The sequence below is a fragment of the Amaranthus tricolor genome, chromosome 12, assembly GCF_026212465.1.
Source record: "Amaranthus tricolor cultivar Red isolate AtriRed21 chromosome 12, ASM2621246v1, whole genome shotgun sequence".
NCBI classification, from domain to species: domain Eukaryota; kingdom Viridiplantae; phylum Streptophyta; class Magnoliopsida; order Caryophyllales; family Amaranthaceae; genus Amaranthus; species Amaranthus tricolor.
This window is the reverse complement of record NC_080058.1, coordinates 10,246,108-10,253,569: the sequence shown is the minus strand read 5'-3', so window position 1 is coordinate 10,253,569 and position 7,462 is coordinate 10,246,108. Positions and strand designations below refer to the sequence as shown.

The 7,462-nt window shown below is 31.9% G+C and overlaps 1 long non-coding RNA gene across 1 annotated transcript; it reads left to right on the top strand.

Annotated features, from left to right (window-relative positions):
- Positions 1 to 2,608: 2,608 nt before the first annotated feature.
- LOC130828185 (uncharacterized) lies at positions 2,609 to 4,822 on the top strand. Its single transcript, XR_009047335.1, has 4 exons — positions 2,609 to 2,778; positions 4,142 to 4,232; positions 4,319 to 4,511; positions 4,592 to 4,822. It is a non-coding gene; the product is annotated as an uncharacterized LOC130828185 (long non-coding RNA).
- Positions 4,823 to 7,462: the final 2,640 nt, after the last annotated feature.

Genomic DNA, 7,462 nt, shown 5'->3' with positions numbered 1-7,462 from the left:
TTATGTACACCTATAGCTAGTTCCCATGTGTCATCAGTTATATAACTATCTGTACACTCACTATAAAGTTGTGTTATAACTGGACGATAAGCAATCGCTTTTCTTAATAAATCATTGGTTGAGCCCCAACGTGTAGGAGTATCTAATGACCAATACACTTTTTTTAGTTGATAATGGTCACATAATTGCTTATATCGTCTCTTTATCTGTCCAATTCTAAGCCACTTCACCATGTCTCTAGTTGGATCTAATAAATCACTTAATTATTTTATATCTGCTTGGCAAGATAAGTTTACTATATAAGCACAACAACGTATGTGTAATAATCTACCCCCAAGGATAAAACTAAATGCAGGTTCGTTATACAAAAGTTCCATACATTTAATGTTAGCGGTTGCATTATCGGTAGAACAACAAAATATCTTATCTAATAAGTTTCATTCTCTACATATCTCTACTAATCTGTATTTTATGTTTTCACCCGTATGTTTTTCGAGCATTGCCTCAAAAGCAATTTTTTTTTTGAATAATCCAATTTTGATCTATCCAATGTGCTGTTACACACATATAAGATTCTAAATGTGGGGTAGCAGACCAAATGTCAGTTGTTATGCTACCATACCATTAAAAGATTTAAACATTTTTACTAATTCATAGCGCATTGTTTCATATAATTTAATTGTGCGTCGTTCAAGAGTGCTCCTAGGGATTGCTCTATATTGTGGTTGCAAAGTTTTTCTAGTGTAATGCTCGTATGCCCTACTTTCACCATGGTTAAATGGCAATTCATCACAAATTACATACTTAGAATATTAATCAATCATATCATTACGATTATATTTAAAAGGCATACCTGTGCTGGGAATGTCCCACTGTCGGCTTCCACTTGTGGTCCCGCTGCCGCTTGCTGCATGAGTTTCTTTTGTGATTCTATGCTTGTTTGCCAAATGTTTGTTAAAAGATCCCGTACCACCACCTAACACGTATTCACAAAACACAGTAAATAAATTTTTATAAAATATGAATATATAATGTATGTATAAAAAAATGAAAAAGTATTTACCTCTGGCGAAATTGTATGAAACTAAGGGCTTTACTCCTTGACTTTCACAAATTTGACAAGTGCATAAGAAAACATCTGGATTGTCGGTTGGTTCTTTTTTAAAATACGACCACACATGTAAAACAGCTCTACCACTAGGAGGTGGCATTGCCGGAAAAGGTTGTCTTACTGGTTCATCTTCATCTAAATTTAAATATAAAGATATACTCAAATACCACAATATATAAATAAATAATAATTTAATATTTAATCAATTTGAAGAATAAAATTGTAAAACTAACCGATACTTTGAAAATTGACTCGTTTACCACGAGCTTGTCTTTGTTGTTGTTGTTGTAGTTGTTCTTCATGTGATCTTGTTTATGACTGTCGAGATCTATGTATCCCAGTAGGGGTCGTTGGTTCCTCTTCTTGTTCTTCTTCTTCTTCATCAATTTGTATTTCTCTTTCCACTTCTTCTGCATAATTGTGTAATTCTTGGTCGTACCCTTCTGGATAATTTGGTTCATAATTATAATTACTAATTGAAGGTGTTGTTGATATAGACGGAGTTGAAGTGACATTTGTTTTGGAGCTAGAACCTCCCAATAATTTTGCCACTTTAGTAACTTTTTTAGAGGCTTTTTTCAAAAAAGAAGACATGATAATATTGAAATAATAATAGAATTAAAAAAAAATAAATAAATAATTAATAGACTAATTATGTAATTAACTAAATTAAGAAATAATTAAAAGACTAATTATGTAATTAAGAGAATAATTGCGTAATTAAGTAGAGAGAGTAAGTAGAGAGAGTAGGAGAAGAGATGAGTTGTGAATGAAAATGATTGAAAGTGATGGGTATTTATAGGAAAATTTGCAACGGCTAGTTTCCCGGTCCAGTTCCATGGAACCACTGGGCCGGTTCACTCGGACCGGTCCCGGTTCCGATTCCATGGAACCGCTGGGCCGGTTCAGGCCCGCGGTTCTTAGGTCCGGTTCAAGCAGTTTTTTTCCGGCGGTTTCACGGTTCTACGGTTCGGAACCTGTCGCGAACGGTTTCGGTTCCGGTTCCAAGCGGTTCGGAACCGGTTCGGTTCCAGGTAACCCGCTCCGTGGCCATCCCTATTTGTAGTGTAAAAGAAAATATAGCACTACATACAATTACAATAAATTCTCAAATGGGACGATATTAATAGTCTTATAGTAAGATTATTTTTATTAGACTGGTTCAATGTGTATTTTTTGAATTAAATTAATTATTTATAACTTTAAAGTGATCCCTTACAATTATAAAGTTAGTACAAAAAAAGTTGTATTTACCCACACTTATTTACCCACACTTAGTAAGTGAGAATATTAATCTCACTTATAAGTGTGGACTGTGGAGAAATGCATGCTTAGACAAATATACGAAATTTGGGTTATAAATTACCCACTTATTAGCGTGGCTATAAGTGTAATTACCCACGCTTATAACCTTGGGCATTAACCTAATTAAAATTTAAAAACTCAAATGTATACTGATTAGGCGGGACAAATCTTATTAATCAAGAAAAGGAAAATCAGAAATCACAAAAAAATGTTTCATCTTCCTCGCCTCTCTTCCCCTACGAAAGCTCATACCATTTCTGCCCTAATTTCCGCCATTTCTGCATCTCACATCCTTTTTACCATAATTCTTCATCATTTTTTCACATATCTACCCATAATCCTTCCAAATATTTCCATTCCAGGTAATTTTTCTTTAGCTTATTGTTTTCATTATTTTTATTTTCGTTTTTTTTTTTGCATAATACTGTTTTTTGTCTGTAATTCAAAATGTGTATTTGTTTTTGTTGGGATGAGTTATCCCACATCGATAAATTGAAAATGGTGTGCACGTTTTATAAGCTATTAGAGACCTTCTTCCCATTGCCATATGGTTTTGGGATGGTATATATCTCCTTGGCTTATGAAGTGTGTGCACTTGTGTCCCACCGTTAATATGCTGGCATTCGCAATAAGTCCAGCCTAATTTAACAGTTTTTGATTTTGTTTTTTGATGTTTTTTTGTAATTTGAATTGTTTATTTGATTTTGAATTTTGAATTTTGATGTTTCTTTGTAATTCAAAAGTTTGATTTCTATTTCTTTTTTTTTTTTTTTGCATTTAGAATCCTGTATTTTTGTGGGTATATGCAACCTGTTTCTCTTTCTTTCATTTACATTTTGATTTTTGTATTTCTGTGGCTATATTCAAAATTTTGATTCCTGTTTATGTTTCTTTGTAATTCAAAATTTTGATTCCGGTTTCTTTCATTTGCGTTTTGTATTTCTATGGGTATATGAAGAAACAAATTTTGGGTAGAATCAAAAAGCATAAAAACTTTGTTACTAGCCTCATGAACAAATAGATGTTTAGGGTGTGTGCAGGGTAAGGGTGCTGCTGTTGTATGGTTCCGGTGCGGCTGGCGGATGCTAATTTGTGTAAGCAGTTTGTGTGTTGATTGCTTTAATGTGTGCAGTTTGTCTGCTAGTTTTTTACTTTGGTCTGTTGGGCTGTTGCTGTGGAGTGTACAGGGTTGAGGTTTGATCTGTTGGTTGATATGTGTGGTGCTGGTCTGTAGCTGCTGCTGGCTTGGATTTTTGTTGTGTAGTTGCTTTTTCTACTGTAGTTGTGTTTTGGTTGTTCAGTTTGGGTGTGTTGCTGTAGGCTTGGTGGTTTCTGGGGCTGTCTGGTGCAGTTTGGGAGTGGTGCTGCTTTCTTTTTCCGGTGTAGTTTGGGTTTGCAGTTGTAGTGCTCCTGATTGCTTGCTTTTCCATTCCTTGTAATCTATTTCAAAGCTAGGAATTGTAAATTGTTTTCACAGATTGTACTTGTTTGATTAAGATGATGGATAGTGGACTATTACATATAATTGTAATGCAAAAATGGTCAATGTAAAATAATTTATTGGTCTATAGTCTTACTGATTTGTTTTAATGGCTCATATTTTTCCTGGGGTATTTTCATGGGCCATTTTCATTATTGTAGGTTAGTTTCCTAATGCTACATCTTCTTTATAAGGTAGCAGTTTAAATTAACAAACGTTTATATAAGATCATTAATGTATTACAGGATTCACATGTGGGGATCCAGATCATGGAAATAAGCATACATCAATATCCTTGTATGTGTGAATACCTTAAAATTTCTATTGCAAACTAAGGTAAATGTCAAATCTATGACCTTTTGTTGCAATAAAATTTTTTCATATGAGAACACCACTTAGTTTTTCTTAAATTGATGTTGCAGTACTAGCTGCTGTTATTCATCAGTTACTATCAACGAGAATTGAGAAGTATGTCTAGATCTGTAGTTGGTACTAATGAAGTTTCTAGCTGTGTGCGGACACCAATGATCCTGTTGTATCAATTTTCTCAATGTATTCAAGATACTTGCAATTATTGCTCATTTGATGGGGATGCTAACTCAGTTTTGAATATAGGTAATGTTGTAATTTCATTTCTAGTTGGTTCACTTGTATAGTTCTACTTATCAAACTAACTAATACACTTTCATTTATAGGGATGCCGATTGAATGTCGTCCACCGACATCCCTACGTCGTTCACTTTTATTGTTCTTATTTCGATGTAGTTAATTGTTTGCATTAATGGTTCTCAAATCATTATTTTATAATTTTAATTTTTAGGCAATGAATGAGAAAAAAAAGAGCTAATGTACAAATGTTAGATAAATTGTGCGTGAAATTACAAAGAATGGAAAAACAAGTACCAAATACAAGCATCCATGTGGAGTTATGAAGACGTTTTACATTGATTTTTAGTTTTGTAATTTAATATCATGATAATGATATTTTGTTTGTTACGAATTGATAAAATTCATGTTTTGAAATGAAAACATGCATCATATTATTTTTACCCTGTTTTTTAACTTTGTTAATATAATAATTATTAATAAATACTAATTATTATTACTATAATAGAAAAAGAATAATAAAAAATAGTATAAAATTTCCTGCCAAAATTAGTTTGAAGAGTAGTTATCATTTACATTATCCACGCTATAAGTGTGGAAAAATAGTTTATAAATCAAAGGAATGTACTTAATTTTCCCATGCTTATAAATAAGGATAATGTCCCAAAGCTTTAGTAAGGTTGTAAGTGCATTTCCCCACGCTTATAATCGTGGTTAAATGTGCATTTCTCCACGCTTATAATCGTGGTGGAATGTGCATTTTCCCACTCTTATAATCGTGGTTGAATGTGTATTTCTCCACGCTTATAATCGTGGTTGAATGTGCATTTCCCCACCCTTATATCGTGGTTGAATGTGCATTTCTCCACGCTTATAATCGTGGTTGAATGTGCATTTTCCCACGCTTATAATCGTGGTTGAATGTGCAATTCTCCACGCTTTTAATCGTGTTTGGATGTGCATTTCTCTACGCTTATAATCGTGTTTGGATGTGCATTTCGCCACGCTTATAATCGTGTTGGAATGTGCATTTTCCCACGCTTATAATCGTGGTTGAATGTGCATTTCCCCACGTTTATAATCGTGGTTGAATGTGAATTTTGCCACGCTTATAATCGTGGTTGAATTTGCATTTCCCCACGTTTATAATCGTGGTGGAATGTGCATTTCCCCACGCTTATAATCGTGATTGAGTATGCATTTTCCCACGCTTATATTTGTGGTTGAATGTGCATTTTTCCACGCTTATAATCGTGTTTGGATGTGCATTTTCCCACGCTTATAATCGTGCTCGAATATACATTTTCCCACGCTTATAATCGTGATTGAATGTGCATTTCCCCACGCTTATAATCGTGTTTGAATGTGCATTTTCCCTCGCTTAATCTTGAATCGTGGTTCAATGTGCATTTTCCCACGCTTATAGTCGTGTTTGAATGTGCATTTTCCCACGCTTATAATCGTGGTTGAATGTGCTTTTTACCACGCTTATAATCGTGGTTGAATGTGCATTTCCCCACGCTTATAATCGTGGTTGAATGTGCATTTCCCACGCTAACTAACTGTGGAAAACATTTCCCCACACTTATTTAAGCGTAGGTGAATCACTTTAGCCTCACATATAAGCATGGACAATAACATTTTTAAGCGTGGGAGAAAATAACTTTTTTTGTAGTGAGTGATTATATTTTTAGTCTTAATAAAACACGTTTATATTATCCACCTTAAAAAGTACATATATTTACTTTATCAAAATAACTTTTCCCTTCAACTTGATATAATAATGTGATCATCAATGTTTTCGATACAAATATTAATATCTTTATTTTATTTAAAAATAAAAATAAGTACATTTAATACATTTTTTAAAATTATATTTAACACATTTAATAAAAATTATAGGTATCGCTTTATCATGATAATTTTTTCCCTTCAGTTTGATATGATAATGTCATTTTTAATCTTTAAAAGTACAAAAAGTAATACTTTCTCAATTTTTTGTAGTTGCACTCGTGTTAACTTCAACACTATTTATTAACTAGATTGATAGTTTTTTTATTCTTAATTTATAAAGTATATTATAGTTATTCCTAATTTATTTGAATTTCTCGATCTAAAATTTATTAATTTTTAATTTTCATAATTTATTGATTTGTAGGGTTTATAATATTAACAATTGAAAAGTGCATGGTGAACTAGCAAGAGACGAAGTATATTCATTTTCTGAAAAGAAAAAAATTTATCAAAAGCGACCATCCAATGGTCAGCCAATTCAAGTCTTCAATGATAACCGTTCATAACGGCCGCAAAAATGGCGGGAGCTTTCCATATCGAAACTTGCAACATTTTTGCCAACCAAATCTCAGAAAATTCCAAATAAAAAACAATGATGAAAATGAAGGATTATTTTTAAAAAAAAAAAAAAACAAAATGAAGGATTACTTAGTACTTACGACAATTAATTTAACAATACATATTAAAAATATAGAATTGATATGAAGGTATAAATTATACATTTAAAATATACAAACGTCGGCTTAGTAGAGTATAATGTAAACTAACAAGATTAGACCAACAATCTTAAGTGTAATATTTAGGAAAAAAGTGTTAACTTGAAAAATTGAAAATCAAAAAGTAAATAAATAAATAGAAATAAAAATATAAAGGGTCTGAGTCAAAATATCAACAGTTTTAAGTTACGAAATAATTCTTTTTATTCATTATTGTTGTTCGATTTAATTTTTGAGAACTATTCATTAATCACTATTTTGTTTGATTCATCTTAATGTAAATTTTATTAATATCAACTTTTTTTAATTTTTCCTTAAATACAATTAGAGATTTTTAATATTAAAATAATATATTAACACCAAAACCACCTAGTGAATATAGATGAGTAAGAAAGATATAAATCAGTTTTTGATATCTTATTTTATTTTTGCTTTGGATATGTTATTTAT